Source organism: Ovis canadensis, chromosome 3 (assembly GCF_042477335.2).
Source record: "Ovis canadensis isolate MfBH-ARS-UI-01 breed Bighorn chromosome 3, ARS-UI_OviCan_v2, whole genome shotgun sequence".
NCBI lineage: Eukaryota > Metazoa > Chordata > Mammalia > Artiodactyla > Bovidae > Ovis > Ovis canadensis.
Window position 1 is genome coordinate 97649835 of NC_091247.1, and position 12994 is coordinate 97662828.

At 54.4% G+C, this 12994-nt stretch overlaps 1 long non-coding RNA gene across 2 annotated transcripts; it reads left to right on the forward strand.

Annotated features, from left to right (window-relative positions):
* The first annotated feature begins 170 nt into the window (after nt 1-170).
* Nucleotides 171-11318, forward strand: LOC138435658 (uncharacterized). 2 transcript variants are annotated; one of them, XR_011255169.1, is made up of 5 exons: nt 171-222; nt 3195-3378; nt 4386-4894; nt 5711-5942; nt 11160-11318. It is a non-coding gene; the product is annotated as an uncharacterized lncRNA (long non-coding RNA). The 2 variants fall into 2 exon arrangements; XR_011255168.1 differs by lacking the exons at nt 171-222; nt 3195-3378 and having other exon boundaries at nt 3923-4894.
* The last annotated feature ends 1676 nt before the right edge of the window (nt 11319-12994 follow it).

The following is a 12994-nucleotide window of genomic DNA, read 5'->3' on the forward strand; positions in this document are numbered from 1 at the left end:
CATCCTCATACTAAACTGACCTACTAGAAACCAGCCAGTTCAGCTAGACAACCAGCTACTAATCAGCCAGTGTCTGGTTAATTTTTACTGCTCATGAGTTTCCAGGGTTTTCAACAGCCTGCATGCAGGTGCTGAAAGGAACTTTTGCCTTTCTCTTTGTCCTGCCCAGTGGGGACAGGAAGAACAGCCTTCCGTGGGAAACACAGATGAGATTCAGCGACAGTAAGTGAGCCCCAAGGCTGTGGCCTCCCTGCCAAGCCACTGGCAGGGGGCACAGCCAAGAACTGCCCTGCTACACCAGGTACCCCTTCAGTCTCTCCGCTGGGGCTGGAGCAGAACGTGGAGATGTGGGTGGCATTAGTGACATGGGGCCATTAGTGGAGATCGGGGATCATGAAAAGAAGACACCCAAATTCGCCCCCAAGTCCTGCCTGTGGTCTCCGGGTGTACAGGAAGGACACTCTGCGGGGTAACCGTGTGTTGAGGATACACTTTGGCTGTCTCCCCTGGCAGGGTCATTGGAGGAAGAGCTCATCACTCAGTAAACAGAGAAGGGAGATGCTTATACTTAATAAGCCATTGCAAATGGAAAAAGCAGGCTCCTACCCAATGAGATTCTCTCTGAAAACAAATGGCTTGGATCCAAACACCACAAAGCCCTTTCAGGATGCCCTCAGTCCCAGTGGCCCCAGGACATAATCCCCCAGCATCTTCTCTTTCACACGGAAGCAGCTTTAACAAGGGAAGAGAACGCTGTGTGTGCCTGAGCGTGGCAGAGTCATGATGTTTTTTTCTTTTGTCTTAAGTTGCGGAGCCCCTGATGGGCAGTGAGTGCATCCTTCTCTCTGGGGAGCAGCTGCTCCAATTGAAGGAGAGGGCCAGACATGGTGACACCAGCGCCTGCACATCAGTCTTCCCAAAGGGTGTGCTCAGGCCCCTCCCTCCACAACCCCAGCATCGCCATGGAGCTCTGGCCCTGCAGCAAGGGGCAGGGTTGGCCTGGCGGCAGAAGGCAAGTGGAGGTCTCTGCCAACACTGGCTGCTCTGGTTTCTCTCGTCTGTGTCCTGGGCCAGCCCTCCTGTTGGATAAAAGAAATAGTGTGGTTCAGTGGCCAAGGTGGAGCTTGGGCAAGGAGCTGGGGCCTCCGACCCCGGCACCACAGTCCTTGCCACTGATTATCATATGCCCACGCTAGATATTTTCACTTAAAATGTGGGCAATAAAAATACTGACCTGTCTCCACAGCTTGTAATGTTAAAAGGAAGCGGAAAGGAGGACACGGCACTTTCTAAATACTCCACAGAGAACTTCTAAATAAGCCTGGCTGAGTGCACCAGCGACCAGGGCTGAGCAAGGCAGCGTAAGCAGAGGTTACCCTGCAGGGAGACAGTTCCCAGCCAGGGGGTCGGGGTGGACCAGCCGCCCTCCTCCCTGTGCACTAGCTATTTCTCAGCCCTCTCTCAGGAAAAAGGACTTCAGGGGTTTCTGCCAGCCCCCACACGTGGCCAGTGTGGGGGACACTGGCGTCTCTTCCAAGTGGAATAAACCAAAGAATCCGGGAAGAAGACAGACACACTTTCTGTCTTCCCTCCTCTCAACTTATGAGGTGCTGAATCTCTGGTCTCTTTCTAGAAACAAAGAAAAGAATAGGGCTCACTCATACAATGGCCCTTCCATTTTTCCAGCTTTTGATTAGAAAGGGAGGTGATTAGAAATGATTATAAATGGTGTTAGATCTGTGTGCCCCTCTCTCTTGGGCATTTTCTCCAGGTTGTACAACTGGACTCAAAAATGAAAGAGTAGAGATTTGAAATAGTCATCACGGTGTTTCCACTCTGCTAAAATCCACAGCCAATTTTCCTTATTAGTGTTACTTCATTAGATTTGCAAGTGTGCCTGCGTGCTCAGTTGCCTCAGCCCTGTTCAACTCTTTGTGACCTCCACGGCTTGTAGCCAGCCCGGCTCCTCTGTTCATGGGATTCTCCACGCAAGAATACTGGAGTGGGTTGCCATGCCCTCTTCCAGGGTATCTTCCTGACCCAGGGATCGAACCTGTGTGTCCTGAGTCTCCTGCATTGCAGGCAGATTCTTTTCCCTTGAGCCGCTGGAGTACGCACCACAATCGAACAGGATTCAGCCTTAACAAGAATGAGTTCTGACACAAGATACACCAGGAACATTAAGTGAAATAAACCAGTTACAAAAGGTCAAATACTGTATGCTTCCAAGTATATGAGGGACTCAAAAGTCATCAAATTTATGGAGACAGAAGGTAAAGGTGGGTACCGCAGGCTGGGGGACGGAGCCAGTGTTTATTGGGACAGTTTCCGTTTTGGACAATGACAGTGTCCTATGGGTGGTGGTGATCTTGTTCAACAGTAGGAATGTCCTTAATGCCACTGAACCGCACACTCGAAAATGGTGAGGACAGAGAATTGCATGTGTCTTTTACCAGGATAAAAACTGTCCATCTGACGTCATTTTCTACTTTCAATACATAATTGGGGGGTGGGGGTGGGGTGGGGGGCACAGGCATTCCAGTCCCCAGGAAGGGTGGGAGAGGCCTCTTAGTCCTTCACTGTCTCTGGGCTTGGATCTGAAGATCCTCTGCTTTTTCTGGGATTTAGATCCCGGCCCCTCTGGTCTCATCACCAGGTCCAAGCCAGGGGTCTCACTCAGGCTGCCCACCCCCCTTCCCGCCTCTGGCCCTTTGCTTCAATGTATGGAAAAAGGTCACCCACACTGGAAACATCCGGGCAGATGGCAGCTGCGGGGTCTGAGGAGAGGGCGGTATGGGCCTTGACAGCCACCTCTGCTCCCTTCCTGTCCTCCCTTCTAAGCTGTTCAGGGACGCCAGCCCCTCTGCCAACTTCGAGACTCTGCGGAAATCCCCTGAGCGGACAGGAGCGCAGGGCCACCACGTGTACCGCCCACAATCGCGGGCCTCGAAGGTGGCCTGGAACGCTCAGGAGGGGCCGAACCTTCGTAAGCTCCAGCCCACCTTCTGGGGTGCTGGCTCTCTCTCTTCGGTCGCTCCCTGTGCCGGCTTCCCGCGCCCTCTCCAACGGCCCCTGCAGGACTCCCCACTTGTTAAGTCTTTTCCAAACAGCAACTCCCGAAAAGCAGCAGCCTGAAGCTCCCCAGAGGCCCTGCAGGACCAAATCGCCCTCCATGACGCATTTTTGTTTTGTAGCCGTTATCCTCGCCCATCGCCCTTCCCCCATCCCTCTGGAAGCTTCTTCGGCTGCAGACCTCTTCATTATGTGGCTGTTTGTTTCCGGAACCTGGTGCTCCCTCCGGGGACTCCTTGGTACTTTGCATCGCTGGCCAAAAGGAGAATGAGAACGCGCGAAGGGCACCAGGGCCCTATAAGGCAGGTGCGAGACGATCCTCCGCCTCCTGTGGCCTGGGGCGCACAGAAGGGAGGACAAGGCGCAGGGGACGGTCCCAAGACCGCAGACGGCCGCTGCACCCCCCGGCCCCCGCTCCCGGGAAGTGGGCTTCCGGGGGCTCCGGATTGCCGAGCGAGTGTGCGGTGCGCGCGCCGCGCGGAGGTGGCGTCCGGCCGGTGCGGGAGGAGGCGGGGAGCGTCCGCCCGGGGCCGCGCGGCCAGTCCCCACCTCCGTTCGGCCTCAGCTGCGGCTGCTCCCGTTAGATGGCGCTCGAGGCTTTCCGACTGCTAGCGAAGGTGCGCCGGGCAGGGCACACAAAGCCCCGCGGGCCGGGGGCGAACGCAGCCTGCTGGCGAGGGCGCGCGAGGCCGGGGCCCGTGGCCGCACGCTGGGCCCGGGGCGCGGGCGGGGCGCTCCTGCGGGGACCTCGGCGCGCCGGCTTCAGCGTCCACCCCTTCGACCCTCCGCCCACTCGGGCTCGGCCCCGGGGCCCGGCTGCATTCCCGAGAGAGAAGCCGCGAGGCTGGCGGGGGCCGCGGGGCGCGGGGCGCGCGAGTGGGACCTGAGGCCCAGACACTAGCCCCCAGATCGTCCCAGCTCGCTGCTCCTGGACTGGCCGGCCGGCTCTCCGTGAGTCCGGCCTCTGCTTCGCGGGGCAGCAAGTAGGCAGGTGCGGGGTTGGTGGTTGTTGAAATCGTCCGCTGAAATTGTGGTTCGAGAAGAGGTTTAATAAACTTCGTGAGTGCGCATCTCCAACAGCTCCGGGCAAACTTTCTTACTGCCCCCGGTGCCGGTGGATCCGGGGGAGGAAGCTCCAACAGCCTCCTTTAAAAAAAAAAAAAAAAAAAAGCAAGCCCCGGGGACTGGCGCGTAAGACTTTTCGGTCAATGTCTAAGTAACTGTAGGGGGGATTGCGGAGCGAGCTTTCTTTCCGCCAAGTTCAGCTCTCCTTCCACCCCCTCCAACAAAAGTGACTCGCTCGCGTTCTCCAGTCCCCTAGGCCCCTCCTCGTGTCTCCTGAGCGAGCCCCGCCGTGGAGAGGGGTGCATTTCTCGGAGTCGGAACGCGCAGCGCCGAGACCTCCTTTGTGCCTGCCCTTGGCTGTGAACTTTCCCGCGCGGCGGGTTCTCCTTTAAGAAAATAGCGATCTCCATGAATATTTAATGCAGCGCCAGGGCCGTCCGGGCGGAGGGCAGTCCCGCGCCCGGGTCCCCACGGCCGCGACGGGGACCGGGGGGCCAGGGGCGCGAGCCTAGCCGGGGCGCGCGGCCTGGCGCGTTCATTTCCATAAGAAAGCCGGCGGCGCGGTCGGGGAGAGGATCTGGCCCCCGGTCGCCCTCCCCTGGGGACTCGGCTTTCTGCTAGAAGCGGGTTCGGGAGCTCAGAGTCCCGAATGTGCGCTCTGGTCTTTGATGCTATCGACAAAGTGTGGTTTCAGATGTTGCCCAGGCTGAGGCCGGTTTCCTGTCTGTGTGTGGAGTGGATGGAAGGACCGCGCCGGGTGAGTCCAAAGCGGGGAGCGGGCGGCAGGCCCGCGGACGGAGGTGGGGGCGGCGCCTGGCGGAGGAAGTTTTCCGGCCCGCAGGGTTCTGCGAAGGGGACCAGGTGGAGACCGAGATCCCCGCACAAAAGAGCGTTTTGGGGGTGGTGGTGGAGGGGGGTGATGAGGGACGAGGGGTCGCGAAGCCCCGCGCCCAGGCTGCTGCTGGTGGGAAGGTCTGGCACGCATCGCCGCCGGGTCCCTCTTCAAAGACCCAGGCAACTTCGCCTCGCCGCCGCTGACCCTCTTCGTGCGAAGGAAAAAAGTGAACTTGCTCAGATCCTCGATTTTGCTGGCGGTTCAGTTGTTTCTGCTTTGGTATTGAGTTTGTTTCTGCCTTTCAGTATTAACAGCCAAGTGTCCTCAATTCTCAAGTGTGTGTGTATATTTATATATTCTGTAGTGTGTGTGTATGAAACCTCCTAGGTACTTTATGATATACACATAATACACACATATATTGTATAGTGTGTGCATATATGTATTCTTTTGTGTATATATTCTATAGTGTGTGTATATATTCTATTGTGTGTATATATATGCATTTTATTGTGTGTATATATATTCTGCAGTGTGTATATGTATATTTTATAGTGTGTGTGTATAAAACACACACATGTATATATATGAAATCTCCTAGGTACTTGATGATCTCATCTGGATAAATTAAAACCCAGATCTGTAATGTTTATTCTTAGTTTACAAAAGGCAGGAAAAAAATGTGTGAGACACATGTCTGCAAATATATCACAAGTACTTTCCTTCTGCTTGAAAAAGTTGCTGCAAATGTCTTCTTCGCTGATCCTGGACGACTTCTACTTCTGGGGGAAACTAAATCTGGTCACCAATAAAGCACCCATCCGATCAAGCAATTAAATACCAATTATGACTACTAATGACTGGATACTAATGACTGGAGTTGAGGACTCCAAACCCAGCTCCAGGTAATCAAGCCGTTTCAAAATTCTGCTACCTGAGACCTTTACAGCACACCACCCCAGTAAAGGAGGTAAGAAGACAGATGATGTTCTCAAAGAGTTCTCCAGGAGGGAGACATGGTCGGATTTCTTTCTTTCTGTAAAGTCGATGTTTACTGCTGGTGGATAACGGAGTCTTCATTTCTGGCCGAATGAAGTGATGCAAAGTGTAATCGATGGTGGTGTTTCTTTGGTGAGGATGCAGAATTGAGGGGCAGGCTAGGAGGGGAGGGTGCGTTCTCTCTCCAGTTACTCTGGTAAATGCTGAAAGCCCTGGATGATTTTAAGAAACAAGTGTTTTAAATCTTTACCTGGGGTCATGGATATCAAGATGGCTGGGAGTTGAAGAAATGAGGGATGGTGAATTCAGGGGGCAAAGGAGAAATAAGGAACTTGGTCCAGGTTTCAATTTTTCTTTTTGCTCATGGGTTCGCATGGTTTTAGCCTGAGTGACTGTTCAAAAGAAAAGTTGAGTGAGACTCATCTGCTTGGTGAAAAAGCTCCTGGGGCTGAGGATGGTTCACGGACCTCCTTCCCTCTTTAATGACACCCTCTTCTTATCCCGAATGTGCTCAGTTCTGGTATGGGAGGATGCGGCATGGATGGAGGGAGGGAGGGAGGGAACGTATTGCTGTTGGGAATCCATAGTGAGAGGACAGGGCAGCTGGCAGGGGCCCTGACCAGCCACCATGAGGCAGGCAGGCTCAGCCAGGGGGCAGTTGGAAGTGTCCCTCCCTTCTGCTCCTTGCCAAGAGTTCAGCCCTTTCAGCCTGCCTGTTGGGGACCCTGTGAGAACTGGGGCAGTGAATGTGTTAAGGACGTCTCCCCAGCTCCTTGCTGGCTCCCCGTGAAAGCCAAAGCAGCAGCATACACCTGGTTCTGATGTCTTTACCAGGCTGGTATAATGCCCAGGTTGCATGCAGAAACCTGAGCTGCTTTTGACCAGCAAACTCCTTGGCTAAGGAGCATAAATGGGGGGATGGTTTCAGAGTGCCTGGCTGCCCCTTCTCTCCCTGTGAAGCACGTGACTCCACCCCATTCTGTTCTGTTAGAGTTAATTGCCCTGCAGTGAGAATATCTCACACCTCAGCCTAGGAAAACAGCAGAGAAAGGATCCCCCACAGGTAACTGGACGGTGCAGGGTCAGCTTGGACAACTGACGGGTCCCCAAACCACACCTGAATGAAATGGGCCTGTGGCATGCCTCGCTGGCGGCTCTTTTTGCCTGGCTCATGCTGTCAGCTGCCCCCATGAGACCCTGTGGTTCCAAGTAGAGCTGCAACCACCCCTGGGAGTGGGCAGCTGATCCCAGAGGCAGATCTTAACAGGACAGCTCCACAGTCAACAACTTATTCCCTGCTGACCCTGAGACTCCCAGGGAAGAGGGGACTAGAGGCTGGTATACAGCTCAGCATCCAGGCAGTGTGCGCCCTGCCTACCACAGGGCCTGGCAGTGGGGTAGCGAGCAGGCCAGGGCTGGGGGACATGGCTCAGGAAATCTGCTGTTCCCTTTGCTGGGGTCGGCTGCACACGAGTCCAGAACAGCAAATATCTGTGAAGAGGGGTGTGAGTGGCGGCTGGCGCTGGCCCTGTGTCCTGCCAGGGTCCCAGGGCTCCATGCTGGAAGAAAGCTCCCCAACGGTGGCCTGGGCAGATTCCAGAGGCCATTTGGCCCTCCCCCCACCCCTATCACTCCCACCTTACGTCACAGAGGCCAGCATCATCTAGGTCTGAGAGAACTTGCTTTCCTAGGAAACCTGGTGGTGGGGGATTCTGGTGAGAGTTGGAGGCAAGTTTCTTCACTTTACTTAAACATTGTTTGGAAAGTGACACAGAAAGAGGATAGCAAACACGTTTTCGTTACTCACATAGGGCTCCTTTGATGTCAGAAAACTGCCCCCCTGCATAAGCCTCCACTAAATGGAGGTTAGCGGAAGGAAGGGGTTTACTCTGTCTCCTCCACCCGAGACAGTACAATTGAATTTTGTTCTTGAAAAGAAAACAGTGCTGGAAACTTTCCCCAGCCAGACCCACCTAAGTTTCATCAAGGTTTCTTGTCAGCCACTCTATCCCACCCCCATCTCCTTTTCCTTTCTTGTTTGTATCTAAAAGTTGCATTTGAGGAGGGTTTATACAATGTTGTTCATGTCAGCAAGCCTCCCCTTCCTCTCCTCTCTCACCCATCCCCCTGGATGGAATCTAAGCTGGAAACCACACACAGAAAAGATTCTCTCTAAAAATTTCTGCTATTCTTCCCAACTAGAGGAGTTGACAAGACGTAGACACATTAAGTTGCAGAAAATACAGTGGACTGATCAGCCAGAATGCATCTCATTTGCACTTGTATGTAGCTAGGGGTAGGGGCCAGAGTCACTCACTGCCTCCAGCCCTCTCGCTATGCTGGGCTGACTGGCTGGAATTTCCGAGCAGGCCCCACTGCAGGGGCCATTCGTGGGGTCGCAGCCCCAGCCCAGCCTAGGCCAGCGGGAGGAGGTGAGGGTGGTTTGAGGCATCTGGAGGCCTAGCTTGAGGGCTGCAGCCAACTTTGGCAGATCCTCTGCTCTGGGCAGCTTGGGGGCTGGGAGACCTGGAAAGGTAGGTGCTGGCCACTGGGTGATCAGGTTAGCAACCATTCCCAGTAAAGAGATAGCCACTGGCCACATATCCACATATTACATTCCCTCCCACCTCTCTCCCAAGGTTCTGCCTTCATCACCCACTTTGTCCTCATCCACCCACGGGTGGAGGGACAGCTCTGCCCATGCTGGGTTCTTCCACCTGCTTCTGTGTCCTGAACTGGGACCCTGAGCTTTTTGCTCTCTTCCTGCCTGTCTCCTTCTCAGCCCACGCGCCGAGTTCCCAGGGAAGCCAGTGGGGACAGTTAGGGTGAAGTCACAGAACTTTGAGGTATTCCCACTCCCCAGCCAGCAACCCACACACTTTCCAGTGCTGCCTCGAACTGTTCCAGACCTGGGACTAGGGCACAACGTTGGCAACCCATGTGTTCTGCCACCCCCCACCCCCAGCAGCTGGAGGCCCAGGCTGCATTGGGGTGCAGGGTCACTACCAGGGCTCCACACAGCTAGGCTCAGGCCTCAGGAAAGGCAAGCAGCCCCAAGAGCGTGTCCTGGAGGCGTCCTTTCCACAGTGTCCCGCTGGCTTCCCTTGCAAGGCCCTGGTGACTCAACCCCCAGAGCTCCCTGCTGCAGTGCTCCGTCTGGCCAGGCAGGGAGGCATGCCGGGCCTTGCCACCTGGCATCCAGGCACCCCTGGGCCCCACCACAGCCCATTGCCTTCCCAGACAACCAGGTGCTTGCTCAACAAGACCAGCGCTTGCCCGCCTGCCCGGGGACCAGCCCGCGGCGGCCTGCAGGAGCACGGGCCGAGGTGGAGAATCCATGCAGCGGGCCCCGCGCCATGTACAGCGCCAGCACATCCACAGAGCCCCAGGGACCATCAAGCGACCCCCCCTCAGGAGCTGGGGACACGCCTGTAAGGTGTGCAATCCTTTGGAGATCCCTGGTGCTACTTTGGCACGAATCCTTTGTTACAGCTTCGGGAGCCTGCTTGCCTGTCAGCGGCTCCCGCTCCTGGGCCTGCCACCTCCACCAGCCCCTGCTCCCTCCTGCAGAGAGGGCCGGGTGCAGGGGAGCTGCGTGGACCAACTGTCCTGCTCCACATCCCCTCCTGCCAAGTGCTTGTCCCTCGGTTACGTCTCCACTTGGTGCTTGGGGCAAATGAGCATGTTTTGCACCACCTTCGCCTTTGGGGCGAGGTTCTCCCAGAAAAACAGGCTTTCTGAATGTGACCTTGGGCGGCAGCAGGCAACTTCCCGCTGCTGGTGAAAGAGCTGCTCTCCTGCCCCAGGCCAAGGTGACTGGGTGCACGCTGCAGGGCCATGAGCAGGTGGTAACCTGCTCTCCCACAGTCAGGATTTGAGGATTCTGACCAAAAGGGCGGGGTAAGGATAACATGGCTGGGACCTAACTTGGCTCCTAAGGGCTCCAGGGCCACCAGGGCCTGGTGTTCCTAGGTAGGAAGTTTCTCCTCCAGCCCCCAGATTATGCACAAGTTCTCCTTAGCCTGAATACAGCTAGGGGCAGGATGTTTAAAGGATGCTCCAGCACAGGCAGAGAGGAGGTGCAAGCTATGACTTCCCATGCACATGGGCTTGCATGCATCGTCGTAAGTGGCCACACTCCCATCTCTCAGAGTTTTTCCATTTAATCTGTCTAAATTCCTTTTTTCTGGGCCTTTTTGCCTACACATAGTCACCTGGGTGAGGGCCTATCCCCACAGAAAGTTCTGTGCGTTATGTAACACACGCATGCAGGGATCCCTTTGGTTACCAATTTGCTCCAATCAGCCAGCAACTGGCTTTCTGGCTGGGATGGGGGTGATGCGAATAGAGGTGGAGGCTTCGTTCCCTGGGGGGCTTCCCCTGCCTCCTTGAAGCCCCACTTCAGGCCCAGAAACAAAAGGGTAGGTAACTGATCCATCTTTGGTCTGTCTCTTCGTGTCCACCCGCCTCGCCTACAAACCAGCAGGCCTTCCTTTTTGACAAACAGAGGACAGCCTATGAATTCAGGTACACAGGTAGGGAGTGCTGAGCTGTGAGGCACTCCCCATCAATGGAAATCAAAACTCCCATTTTACGTGTGGGCTGCAGGCTTGAGCCTTGAGTCTCCACCACCTCCTCTACCCTCCCTGGACCTAAGGCTATTTGCTTAGCCTTCCTCTCTTGTTAAAATAGTTCCTGGAAGAGCTAAAGATGTCAGGTTCGAAGCATTTTAAAGCCCTGCTGGGAAAAAGTCTTGTAGGGGTATAAAACACAATCAGTAGGATAGCCTGAGCAAGTTTGAAAGATTTCTTTCCCCACATGTTAATGAAAAATTGTTTCTAGGTGTTGTTTTGTTCTCAGATTGTTGTAACCTATACAGTCTCAAGCCCCAGCTAGTAAGATGTTTGTCTTCATATTGCTAGTTTCTGGGTGATACTGTACTTTCTAACTAGACCTAATTTATTTTTCATTTTAAACGCTGCCGGAGACTGTTCAACATTGGAAACATGAATGAAGAATAGACTCTCTCCCTTTGAGAGTGTCACAGGGGCAGAGTGGAAGGACCCCTTCACACCTCCAGGTTGCCCTGCTTGAACCCGAGTGGACTGAGGGTGGCAGGTTTGCGCACCTTATATTTCAGTGCTGGCACAAGGGAAGCTCTCTGAAACGAGTATCTCTTCTATTTCAGTGTGCAGTGTTCCAGTCAACTAAATGGACTTGCCTTCAGCCAGGAGGGAGCCAGTTCTGCAGGACAGAACTAATATTGGGTCTCCCAGGAAGCTCTTCATCAAAACAGCCCTTGTCCTTTTTTTGTTGTTTCTGAATTAAAAAGATGCGTTTGCCTTCCTCTCCGTATTCACGCCCTTATTTTGTAGCCACAATGAAATCAGTTCAGTTCTTTATATCCTCTGTTAATGTCTTATTTTGGGGGGCCTCAGGAAGCTCCAAACCCGCCTTGGTGTGTCCTGTGCTTCTGATGTTTACTCACTACTCCCTGGGTCACCCGGAGACTCATACTCAGTTCTTCCTCCACTTGGGTATCACTTCTCTCCTAAAGGATGCTCCTCTCCCAGTTCGCTGGGGAAGGAGCTCTCTTAGAGAAAGCATCCCCAGTTAATGAAGACCAGGGATAAGAAAACAGAACCAGCACCAGCCCCAGGTATGACTCTGGTCAGGAAGGGTCGAGGGCAGCAGGCACATTGCCACAGACATTTCTAAAACTCTGGCAACTAAGTGAGGTTTACAGTCAGATTTTGCTCAAGTTATTTAAAGTTTAGTTTTGTTCACAAGCACACACGTGCACACACACCCCAACTAGGGTTAAGTTACCAGTGCAGTTTCACTGGGCAACGTTGGTGACAGCAACCACTGCCAACAAACTTAATTTTCTGAAGAGTAAAAAAACACATACACACAAAGCCTTCCCATGTCTTTTAAATGATATTTTATACTATTTAACATCTCCACAGACAGGAATTGGCCCAGACACTATTGCTTCTTTTCCTAGGAACAGGTAAACGAACCATTTTTCCTCCCCTCCCCCAGACCCAGATATTTTTAAAAGCTAAAATTTCTCTTTCCAAAGGCGGGAGAAGGAACAAATTCCATTAATGAATTACGTACAAGGAATGTGGCTTGTCGAGGGCAATTATATTTGTAAATAAATGGCTTCCTGTTTATTATGTACGTTTTCCTGAGGACTCTGATGCCTCTGGGCACTTAATATAGCAAATATTCAACTTTTGGTTTAATTTCCACTTTTTAAAAAATATTCATTAGAAAGAAATCGGGTTAAATTGAGGCAGCTATGATCCTGCAGGGTCCAGGCTGGCCAAGGAAAAGTGATCTCTCAGTTCTCACTTTCGCTAAAGTGCGATGGGGAGGGGGATAGGTCCCTGGGAATGCTGCTGGAATTAATAAGGGGAGTTTCACTTTTGCCCACCCCCGCTCCCCGGCCGCCCCCCATCTTTTTAGAGCCGACCACTGCCTCCTGCGGCAGCTTCAGAGGCGAAGGCGGCGCGGTCCTCCTGGCTGGCGGCCTGGACACCCATCCGCCGCCCAGCATCCCCTGCTTGCCGGCACTGCGCTCGCCCACCGCCCGTTCTGGGTCGCCGCGCTGGCCCGGGACCCTCCGCCTCTGGAGGGGACCGCGACGCGACTGACCCCAGCCTTCGTGGAGCGCCCGCCTTCTCCAATCCCGGCCAGGCCTGGCGGCCCAAACTCTACCAAGCGCCGGCCTCCCGCCGAGCATCCTGCGCCCCGGGACCGCCCCGCTGACCTCTGCTCCCCCTCCTTCCTCGGACTGTAGCCCGGGGCTGGACCCTGTACATCCCCTCCTTACGAGACACCTTTCGGGAAGGGACACGCCGTGCCTACGACGGAAACCCCAGGCCCTGATCTCCGGCGCAGGCCCAGGCCTTGGAGACCCAGGGTCCAGCTGCGTCTTTACTTTTCCTCCAGGGCCCTTGGGCGCGGGGGCTGGAGAGGGTCGGTCAGCAGGCCCTGCGCTCAGCCCTCTCAGCT